Below are 11,958 nucleotides of genomic sequence, written 5' to 3'. Positions count from 1 at the left end.
AGACACAGGGTAAAAAGACAAATGACTACAAAAGCAATACTTGCAAAACTTTTTAGTGTAAATCTACTGAACAACTCATGGGGAGGAAGGGAAAGGGGGAGGGGGGAGGGGGAATGAGGGAGGAGGTAACAAACAGTACAAGAAATGTATCCAATGCCTAACATATGAAACTGTAACCGCTTTGTATATCAGTCTGACAATAAAAATTTTAAAAAGAGAACAGTTGTGCTATTAGAAGATGGTGACTGAGAGAAACAAATAAGAGCAAAAACTGTGAAATAACTTTTAGAATGAAATAAGCATAGTTGCATCTATCTGTATAAAAATATAGCACATATATGAGCTGATCACACGATTCCGCATTCTTCTGTCTTTGCACTTGAGTAACTTGTAATTATTTTATTTATTCATTTGTCAACTAATCAAATACATCTCTACCCCATTCTAATGTGAGTGCTATGGGATTCAGAATGACCTCCATTTCTGGGCCCTTATTTCTTCAAGGATCAGTACAATGCCTGAGACCTGATACGTATGTCTCTCTCCTATCCTGTCAGCCCTAAAGCTACAAACCTAGTTTCTTTCCTGCAAGTTAAGTGGACCATGGTGGGGTCTTCCTACTACAGCGTCCTTCAGAGCTGATATCACAGATATGATGCTTGGGTTGCAGTTGAGGTGAGATCTCATGAGCTTTTTGTCTAGGTGGGCCTTTAACTGCAATTCTCCTGATCTCTACCTCCTGTGGACCTGGGATTACTGGCTAAGCCACTGTGCACAGCCCCTTCCACTTTACAAATGAAGAAATTAGAGTACAGATTTGAGAGACTTGTCATAGGTTACAAAGCGAGAAAGTGGCAGAATGGGTTTACATTCAGCATAAGACTTTTAGTAGACCTTTGTATACTAGCTTTAGATAGGTATACCTTTTCACTTTACAGAAATGCCTGAGAATAAACTGGAGATACAGCCAACAGCCAAAGTACCTCATGCTTTGTAGTAGCATGCCCTCAACCAAAGGAGGCCACAGTCCCAGGATGAGAGACTGGAGTCAGTGTGTGCACGCTGCATTGGCAGGGTGGATTTTTATCTCCTGTCCCCAGGCAGAATGTCTGTCATTCAGGAAGTGGAGGTCTTTCCTTAAGTGCTCCTCCTCCACGGCCACTTTATTGCCAGAAGCTTTCTAGCCTAACTCAGCAAAAATAAGACAGGCAGAGAGCTTGGCAGGGGAGTCTCAGAGTAACTAAGCTGGAAGCCAGGGTCTGTTTTTATCCCTGCAGCTCAGTTTCTGTGCCACTGACAGAACTAGATCAGGATGCATTGTTTAATATCTCTGTGATAGCAGAAGTACTTATGCAAATGATTCACGGAGGCCATTAATTTTCTCAGCACAGAATTCCAGCCAAATCTTCCTCAGGACACATTACAATTCTACCCTAAGAGATACTTACAAAGAGTTAATCACATGCAGACTGGCTCATCAAATAAAAGGAATCACTGATATTAATGTTTTGGCTAGAAATTGTTTCACCTTGAAAGAGTAATCAAAATAACTATCATCTATTGAACATGGACTACGTGACAGGAGATTGGCATACATTATCTCCTTTGATCTTCCTACATTCCCTAAAGAGATAGGTAACATGACTGTGCCCATTTCGCAGATGAACCAATTGAGACTTGGAGGGGTGAGATGGATTTCCATCTAGGATCATAGAGAAAGCAAGTTGTGGGAACTGGGAATGGCCTTCTTTAGCATTGTGGCCTCTTCCTGTGGCCATCTTGCCTTCAGCCATTGCATCTTAGTAATCAGCACACATTCACAATAGCAAATGTTCATTTATGAGACCTACTATGTGCAAGCCACTTCACATCTCTGCAATCAGCATGGCTTTAACACTTAACTCTTTGGTTCTTAATTCTCCACACCCTCAATTGCTAGCAGCCAAGTTTCCCTCTGCATATCTGAAGTATGTGCTTCATATTCTTTGCAAAGATGACTGTTTTCACACTCTCTCAGCTTCACCTTGTGTGAAAGTGTTGGTATGTATGTACAAAACAAACGTAGCCATTTGCTTTTTCCAAACCCTAAGGAACATTATAAAAATTATGCATGGCAGCCTGTTGTACAAGGTCCTCAAGGGAAATCCATCCTGTGGTACAAAGCAGTAATAGCAAGGGAGCATTTTAAGGTATAGGACCAAAAGTGGGAAGAAACCTGATTTTTTTTTTGTCAGTCCTAGGGCTTGAATTCTGGGCCTGGGCGCTGTCCCTGAGCTCTTCATCTCAAGGCTAGTGCTCTCTCACTTTGAGTCACAGCTCCACTTCTGGTTTTCTGGTGGTTTACTGGAGATAAGATTCTCACAGACTTTCCTGCCCTGCCTGGCTTTGCATTGCAGTTCTCAGATCTCAGCCTCCTGAGTAGCTAGGATTACAGGCATGAGCCAGACAGCTAGCTTCCACGTCATTTTTGCAAAGATATATTATGGCTACAGGATTACAGGTGTGAGCCACCAGCACCTGATTTTTGACAATGAACCTCCCAAAGTCTCAGACTCCCACTTGGTAGCATGAAAGTGCCAAGCCTCTCTGCCATTCAAATGCAAGGTACTGTCAGAATGTGAATGCACTTGACCTCTATTAGCCTTCATCATGACAGAGTCAAGGGTGCAGGCCCCAAACCCTTGCTTTAAACCTCAATTCCCCCCCCCCTGTTTTTATTAGCATATATTGATTACACAAAGTGATTTCATTGTGATGGTTTCATACATTCATACAATGCATTTTGATCGCATTCACACCCCCTTCATTGCTCTTTATTACTCCTTTCTCCTTTTAAAAACAGATAATCCTAGCTATTAAAGAGGCTGAGATCTGAGGTTTGTGGTTTGAAGCCAGTTTGGACAGGAAAGTCTTATCTCCACTAAACTACCAAAAAAGCCAGAAGTAGGGCTTTGGCTCAAGTGGTAGAGTGCTAGCTTTGAGCATAAGAAGCTCGGGGACAGGGCCCAGGCCCTAAGTTCAAGTGCCAGGACTAGCATCCCCCCCCAAAAAAAAACAACAACCCTCTCCTTCATGAGGCATGCAGTAAGTGACAAGTGATTTACATGCATTATGTTATTTGCTCTAAGCCCAACTGCTAAGTGATATGTATTATCACTGTTCCCATTTTAAAGATAAGCCGAATGAGGCTTTAACCTCTGTCCTCAAAAACATAATTGATCCGGGAAGATTGTGGATCTCAGATTTTTCAGAAAGCTTTTCATAGATGGGCAATGTCACTCATAACTGTAATCTAGCTACTCAGGAGGCTGTGTGTGGTTATTTACTTATTGCTATGAACTCATAAATAATGGTTTAATCTTTAAGGTGTATACTGATACTATCTTGTTTTGGTGTGCCAAGTAATCCATCTTTGGCCACTGAGAGAGCTTTGTACTCTCTCCTCTATGCTTTAATACCCCTCATCATCATGCTCCATCATTGTTGGTCCTTCCCTCTCTCCTTCTCTCCCTTCCTTCCTTCCTTCCTTCCTTCCTTCCTTCCTTCCTTCCTTCCTTCCTTCCTTCCTTCCTTCCTTCCTCCCCCCTCCCTCCCTCCTTTCCTCCCTCCATCCCTTCTTTCTTTCTGCCTGCCTGCCCTCCTTTCTTCCTTATATTTATTTCTGACACTATAATTTGCGGTGTCCTCTTGCTCAATACTTCTTATTTCAGATCTAGAATTAGCTATTTCTTCAAAGACTGTTGATTCCTTTTTATTGGAGAACAATTAAAATGCAAGGTCTACAGATATCTGAATATAAGACCTGAAACTTTGATACTACTAGAGGGAAACTTAGGAGAAGATATAGGCATACGTAAGATGTAGTCAATGACTTTCTAATTAGGACTCCAATAACTTAAGAAATAATAAGAATTGACAAATGAGATGGTATCAAACTATAAAGCTCTGCACAGCAAAGAAAAAAGGATTATAAGAGAAAGAGCATTTCTAGAATGGCAGAAAACTTTTATTAGACATTTTCAAGGATTAATATCTAGAATCTATATGTCTATACTATACCTATAGATATCAAACCCCCAAAGAATAGACAAGCCAATCAACAAATGATAGGACATTCTTTAAAAAAATAACTACAAATAACCAATGAATACTTGAAAAAAGCTTGACATCCTTAGCCGTAAAGGATATACAAATCCAAATAACATTGTAATTCCATCTCATTTCAATTGGAATGGCCATCATCAAGCAAACAAACAACAACAAATGCTGGCAAGGGCATGAGGAAAGGAACCTTGCACAGTGCTGTTGGAAATGTAAACCAGCACCGTGGCTATAGAAGTCGCTATGGAGGTCCTCACAAAACTGAAAACAATGCTACCACAGCTCTTGGGAAGAGAATCAAAGGACAGTAGGTCAACATGTGTGGTCTTTATCTGTGCCAACATGGCACGGGTACAATATTTGATCACTGCCATGTTTTTTTTGCCATATTTGATTGACGCTTTGTCTGTAGCCTGTGAATACCTGTCCCTGCGTGTGCATGTTCACAATTAAACAAAACATTACACATGTGCAACTCCCATTTTGTTACTACATAAATTTCTTCAAACGAGGACTATTTTATGGGATTAAATGATGACTAGATTTAAATAAATGAGCTGAAGTGTTTATGACACTGCTTTCTCAGAACTTAATTGGAAAATCTAGTCTTTCCATGGAAGCAGAGGGGCTGGGAATGGAGCTTAGCAGTAGGGTGCTTGCCTAGCATGATTCCTCAGCACCACATAAACAGAAAAGGCCAGAAGTGGCGCTGTGGCTCAGGAGGTAGAGTGCTAACTTTGAGCCAAAGAAGCTCAGGGACAGTGCTCAGGCCCCGAGTTCAAGCCCCAGGACTGGTAAAACAAAAACAAAAACAATGTAAGCAGAGACACTGTAAAAATTAAATTAGTGTCAGAGGAAAGGGAAATTGTTGATTGGAGATCCAGTTTCCATGTTCATTCTGTCCTATATACCTTGCTATATCATACAAGGACAGAACAGAATAATTCTTCCCTAACCTCAGCAGTGAGTCTAAACTATACACTCTCTTAGGCCAGGTCCAAAAGAGGACTTTGCCTTGTTATTAATGGAAAAAATTAAATCCTGCTGCTTTCCCATAGACTATGTTGAGTTTTCAAAGGCTCACACTTTGCCTTTTCTCATCTTTATAGCAACAGAGCTTGGCATTTTTTTTTTTTCTGTAAAGAATGCAGCCAAGTTATCTCCTCTGCCATTCTGCATGCTAACTAGACAAAATAGAGGTTGATTTCTCCCTATCATGTTGGATTGGAAGAATTCTGCTCTGAGTCAACATTTTCCTGGTAAAACCGGTTATGCAATTTCCTGCTTTGATGACAAGCCGGGGGCTAAGCTGAGGCAGGGATTTTGGTGGCTGCCCACTTGCTTGCAATAGTAGGCAGGAACCCCCTCTGAAAGTGCTGTCATAGATTTCCTTCAGGTTGGCCGACATTATTAGACTTTTCAAACCAAAACATACTTGAGCTATTTTTGAGTCTGGGAATCTGTCTCCCAGATGACAAAATCTTAATAGCATTAGGAAGGGAGTTCTGATTTTTTTTTTATCAGTCCTGGGGCTTGAACTCAGGGCCTGGGTGCTGTCCCTGAGTTGCTCTGCTCAAGGATAGCACTCTACCACTTTGAGCCATAGTACCACTTCTGGTTTTGTGGTAGTTCATTGGAGATGAGTCTCACAAACTGTCCTGCACATGATCCTCAGCTTTGAACCATGATCCTCAGATCTCAGCCTCCTGAGCAAATAGAATTATAGGAGTAAGCCACTGGTGCCCAGCAACTGTTGATAAGATGGATTTTAGGGGCTTTCTCAAGGTCCTATAGTTGCTTAAACTGTAGGGTAGAATATAACATAAACCTTGTAAGTGACTTTGCTTTTTGGGGAGAAGTATCTTATTCATATACCACATACCAAATCCTCTTCACATTTGAGTGATAGAACTTTTGACCTTGACATTGCTCTTATCACAAGCACATGTAGAAATATGAATACCCTTTTCTTCTTGCATAGGGGACCCAAGGGGATTTGTCTTCATTTCTTGGCCCACTCTTGGCCCACCACTCTTTCCAGTCCTTATCCCCACTTTCCATTTCCAGTGAGAATGTGTAGATGTATTGGTCTGGGACCAGCCACACCGAACCTCCCTCCCTCCTTCATTTTTCTTTTCTTTTTTTTTTGCCAGTCCTGGGCCTGAGCACTGTCCCTGGCTTCTTTTTGCTCAAGACTAGCACTCTACCACTTGAGCCACAGCAACACCTCTGGCCATTTTCTATATGTGTGGTGCTGGGGAATTGAACCCAGGGCCTCATGTATATGAGGCAAGCACTCTGCCACTAGGCCATATTTCCAGCCCCCCCCCCCCACCTCCTTTCTTATACTCTGGCTTCTCCTTTCCTTCCCTCCTTCCCACTGTGCACGAGCATACACACACACACACACACACACACACACACACACACACACAAGCACATACACATAATCACGTTTACATCGGATTGATTTTATTTCAATCAGTAACACCTTGTGTGTTCCATAGGCTTCGGATGTCACTCCTGCACCACAGCCCATGTCTCCGTGTTGGCCTCAGCACTTGCTATTGCTCGTTGTAAGGTTCGGGCCCAGGCTTGGCATTTATTAGATGAACAGGATGTTATTTTGAATGGTTTGATTTTCCAGTGTTTTTTGTTCCAGTCGCGATGTTTATTCCGTGTCTCTTTCATCTTATGGTAACAAATGTAGATGGTTGGTTGAACTGTTCTCTCGGAGGTTTTGGAGCAGGAAGGAAAAGAATCAGATTTGTCTTTTGACTTACTTTGATGGATTCTCTTCAGCTTTATTTTTTTCTCTTTCACCTGTAAAGAGCAACAAAATGAGTGAAGAGGGCATTAGTTTGGGGGAAGAGGAAGGAGTTGTGGAAGGGATGTTTAAAAATTAGAGGCACACTCAATTCCCTGGGCAAGAAAACCCAAACAACTCCAAAAGCAATACTTGCATAACTGTTTGGTGTAAACCAACTGAACAACTCATAGGGGGAGAGGGGGAGGGGGAGGGGGAAGGGGGGGAATGAGAGAGGAGATAATAAATTGTACAAGAAATGTACCACTGCCTTACATATGAAACTGTAACCTGTCTGTACATCACTTTGACAATAAATATCAAAAAAAGCAAGAGCCTCTAAGAAACAAAAGAAAACAAAAAAAGTCATGTATGGAACTCCATGTTATGGAAATGAGTGTTATATCACTGTTGTAATTACTTTCAACATGCCATGTGAAACTGTAGCTTCTATTGTTGATGATCCTCTTGTATCACCTTCCTGTGGTTGTACCTGCACTATCACTGTATCTCACCTGAGTACATTGGAAGCTGTGTATACTGGTATTAGAACTAGGAAAGTGAAAGGGAATACCGAAATCGAGAGACACAGGGTAAAAAAGACAAACGACTACAAATCAATACTTACAAAACCATTTGGTGTAAACCAACTGAACAACTCATGGGGGAAGAGGGAGAGGGGAGGGGGAGGGGGAATGAGGGAGGAGGTAACAAACAGTACAAGAAATGTATCCAATGCCTAATGTATGAAACTGTAACCTCTCTGTAATTGTTTGATAATAAAAATATATATATATATATAAAGAAATGTACCCAAGGCCTAATGTATGAAACTATAGCCTCTCTGTACATCACTTTGACAATAAATAAGAAAAAATAAATAAAAGGCAGACTGATTACTCCAGGTCATTGAAGCCTAACAGGTTTGGGAGTTTGTAAACAAATTGTTTTTGATAATTGAACAATCACATATGCCCAGAGAATTTCAAGATAATACATGCTCATACATGGCTCCTGAGACTGAGCTGAGACTGAATGAGAGGTTCACTTTCTTCCAACACTGAGGTCCAATCTGGGAAACCAACTAGGCTTTGGAGTGAATATTTTGATAAGTAACTTGGGTTGTGGGGACCTCTAGCAGGGAAATTTTAACACAATAAATACTCTGTAATCAGAAAAAAAATAAAATAAAAATTAGAGGCACAGACTGAGGAGGAATTAGTGCTAGGAAAGGACAGGCCACAAAAAGGGGAGACTCAACTTACTTTTCTGCTTGCTTTGGTCTTATATTGAGAGGAGGAGCTCTTTTTTCCCTTGTCTTCATTCTTCCTAGAGTGGTGTTGCTCTTTTCTACTGGTTGAATGTTCCATCTGGTGTTTCTTCAGTCTTGATGGTGCCTGGGTCCCCCTCATCCTCTCTGGGTATTATATCCTAGGTAGGAAAGGGCCCAGCCCTTCATCTTTTGTTGAGTCATCAAGGACATCTCCTCCCAGCCAATGGGGGTCCAGCAGTGACCAGCGTATCACAAAGCACACTCAGAAGCCTTTTGAAGGTGGGGGGAAGGGAAATGCTGGGCTGAGCCAGAAGGCTGTGCTTGGATAAAGGGGCTGTTTCCCCAATGCTGCCAAAAAATGGATACCAAAATAACCTGATATCCTCCTCCCACGTTAAATGGTGGTGAATCACTTGATAGGAAGAAAACAGTTTCTAAAATGTCTCCTATAGTGGTTTCTATTCATTGGTTCATTTTAGTCTCCTCCACTCCACTCTTGGCTGTGGCCTATTCCTTCTATGAGAATATGGTATCATTGAACTCTCTGTAGAGATGTAAATCATACTGCTTTTCTATAAGGCCTTCCTATTTGGAGCCTATTTTGGCATGGCCAATGAACTAAGTTCTCTTTCACATTTTTAAATAGTTAAGGAAAATTTAGAGTATTTCTTGATATGAAACTTCTGGGAAATTGTGATTTCAGTGCCTATCAATGAAGTTTTATTGGTACATATACTTATTGTATTATCTTCTTTTTTTTTTTTTTTTTTTTGGCTACTCCTGCGGCTTGGACTCAGGGCCTGAGCACTGTTCCTGGCTTCTTTTTGCTCAAGGCTAGCACTCTGCCACTTGAGCCACAGCACCACTTCTGGCCATTTTCTGTATATGTGGTGCTGGGGAATTGAACCCAGGGCCTCATGTATACAAGGCAAGCACTCTTGCCACTAGGCCATATCCCCAGCCCTATTGCATTATCTTCTAGGGCTGTTTTCATACTGTAACAAAATAATGAGCATAAGCCCCTTGAATCAAAGTTTGGTGTAGAATACTTGCTATAATTTTGTGTATGTAGGTGTTCCAGTCCTTGAGGCTTGAATTCAGAGCCTGAGTGCTGTTTCTGAGATTTTTTTGATTAAGACTACCATTCTGGCACTTCAACCACAGCTCTACTTCTGGCGGTGGATGCTTAATTGGAGTTAAGAGTGTCATAGACTTTACTGTCTGCCCTTGTATTCAACCCATTATCCTTAGTCCTCAGCCTCCTGAATAGCTAGAATTATAGACATGAGCTACCAGCTGATGTTAGGGGTTTTTTGGGGGCCAGTCCTGGGGCTTGAACTCAGGGACTGAGCACTGTCCCTGGCTTCTTTTTGCTCAAGGCTAGCACTCTACCACTTGAGCCACAGCACCACTTCAGGCTTTTTCTATATATGTGGTGCTGAGGAATCGAACCCAGGGTTTCATGTATAGGAGGCGAGCACTTTACTACAAGGCCATATTCCCAGCCCTGATGCTAGCTTTTTGATGCACAAAATTTTACTTTCTGTAGAGTCCAATTTTTTTGGTTTTTGTTTTGCTACTCTTGTTTTTTGTTTCATGTATTGACAAGTATGTTGTGAATCCAGTGTCATGAAGATTAATCTGTGTGTTGTGTTTACAGTTTTGTGGTTTAGCTCTTATATTGAGGTCATAGATCCACTTCCACATCCAGTTAGAATTTGTATATGATATTAAGAGGCTTTCAGCCATGGCATTAATTTATTTCTGCAAAATACATCTGCAACCATTTGTGGTTTCCTGAGTGAGGGAAAGGGCATATGCAAGAAAAGAAAAAAAAAGATATTGAGAATTTCTGTAGTCGTGTCTTTATAGGCCTGTACTCGTCGTTCCCCCACCCTACCCCCCCAGGCTAAGAATGAAATTCAGGGCCAAGTACATGTAAGGCAATTGTTTTCCTGCTGATCTATATTCCCAGCCCAAATTTTCCTTCTCACTCCAGACATACAGAACACTATCTGGCAAGTGAAAGAGTATTAGTCACTACTTCAAATGTACCTCAACCCTGTGATGGAAGAACAACATAGAAATGCCTGGACCCCTTAGCTGTACACTTGGCTCACTGACATAGGGCCTATCTCCTACGTTATCTTGAAGTAGATCCTTGAAAGTAAGCTAAAGTACCTGTCTACTGCCCACTCTCTACCTTAGTCTCAGGTCTCCATCACCTTTTTATTTTCTACATATATTCTGTACTATTTATGACTTTTTCTCCAGCATCTTCTATGAGGCCTGTTCCACAGAGTGGAAATCACTCTACACATGGGTCAGATCCTAACGTCAGGATGGAAAGTGGAAGTCATGTACGTAAAATACACTTTGAATAAATACCTTGTAATAGTGTCACATTGGGAAATGGTATCTTTCTCAGAAAAGATGACTGAGTTGTGCTTTTTGTTTGCACTCCAGACAATGTAATTGATTGTACTTACAGTTTTCCATACTATATGAAAAATACGTACTTTGAAATGAAAGAATGTCACTGCAAAGTGAGGTGCTCACACTAGGAAACAGGAGAGCAGATTCAGGAGACAGCAGAACAGATTTACGGTGCTCATCTCACATTCAATTCAGAGTACATATTAGCAGAGTGTAATGATGGGAGGATTTACCCATCTTCAAACAATTGTCTCCTGGTATGTATAGCTGAATTCATGTAAGCAAAATTCGCCTGTGAATGCCAGTGTCATAGACAATCAAAAAGTTTCTTTGCATGAATGACTCAATTAGTTAATGCTGTTCTCTCTACTTCAACATCTTCCTTTTGTCTCTGCCTATCAAAACCCTATACATTTCTCACAGCTGAGCTGATGACCCACTTATCCCCCCAGCAGACTAATTATTTCATTTATTATGTGTCTCCTCTGCAGCAGACAATGCAAAACACCTTATATGCCTTTCTCTTCTTCAATACTCCCAGCATTCCTATAAGATAGGAATAATAAATGTTTCTCCCATTTAAAGATGAGAATGTTAACACTATTGTCTCCCTTTTCCCAAGACTAGTATTTGGCATATAATGCATTGCTCATGGAATATCCAGTGACTGGATCTAATGACTGTCGGATTCCAAGCCTTTGTGCATAGTCCCTTTGCCAGGACTTCTTAATGTGTCCTAATGATGCTTTCTTACTCTCTCTCTTTTACATATTGGCTCCAGAACAATAATATATTATAGGATTTTATTTGCTTTCAATTTCTACTATAAATAGACATAACTGTTTCCTTACAGTACTCCTCTTGGAAAGGTAGATGTGCATCTCTACTCTCGTTCCCACACCTCCTGTTATCTCCCATAAAATGTAGGTTCTATGCCAAGCATCAGTCATTCATGCCTGTAACCCTAACTACTCAGGAGGCTGAGATCTGAGGAATGAGGTTCAAAGCCAGATGGGAAGTTCATTAGATTCTTATTTCCAATTAGACACTGAAAAAAGTCGAAAGGGGAGCTGTGGCTCAAGGTAGAACACCAGCCTTCAGTAGGAAAAAAGCTAAGGGACAGTGCCCAGGCCATGAATTCTAGCCTCATAATGGCAAAAAAGAAAGAAAAAAGATGTGGGCTCTATCACATTCTTCTACTGCTTTAACTGTTGCTTTGTACTATAGGTACTTGTATATGTGTCTTCCCTCTTCAGTGTCATACGCTAAAGCACTTATTAATTGACTTTGGCTGTGTACTGGTGGCTCATGCCTTTAATCCTAGCTACTCAAGAGACTAAGA

The sequence above is a fragment of the Perognathus longimembris genome, chromosome 28 (assembly GCF_023159225.1).
Source record: "Perognathus longimembris pacificus isolate PPM17 chromosome 28, ASM2315922v1, whole genome shotgun sequence".
Lineage (NCBI taxonomy): Eukaryota > Metazoa > Chordata > Mammalia > Rodentia > Heteromyidae > Perognathus > Perognathus longimembris.
This window is presented reverse-complemented; position numbering follows the sequence as displayed.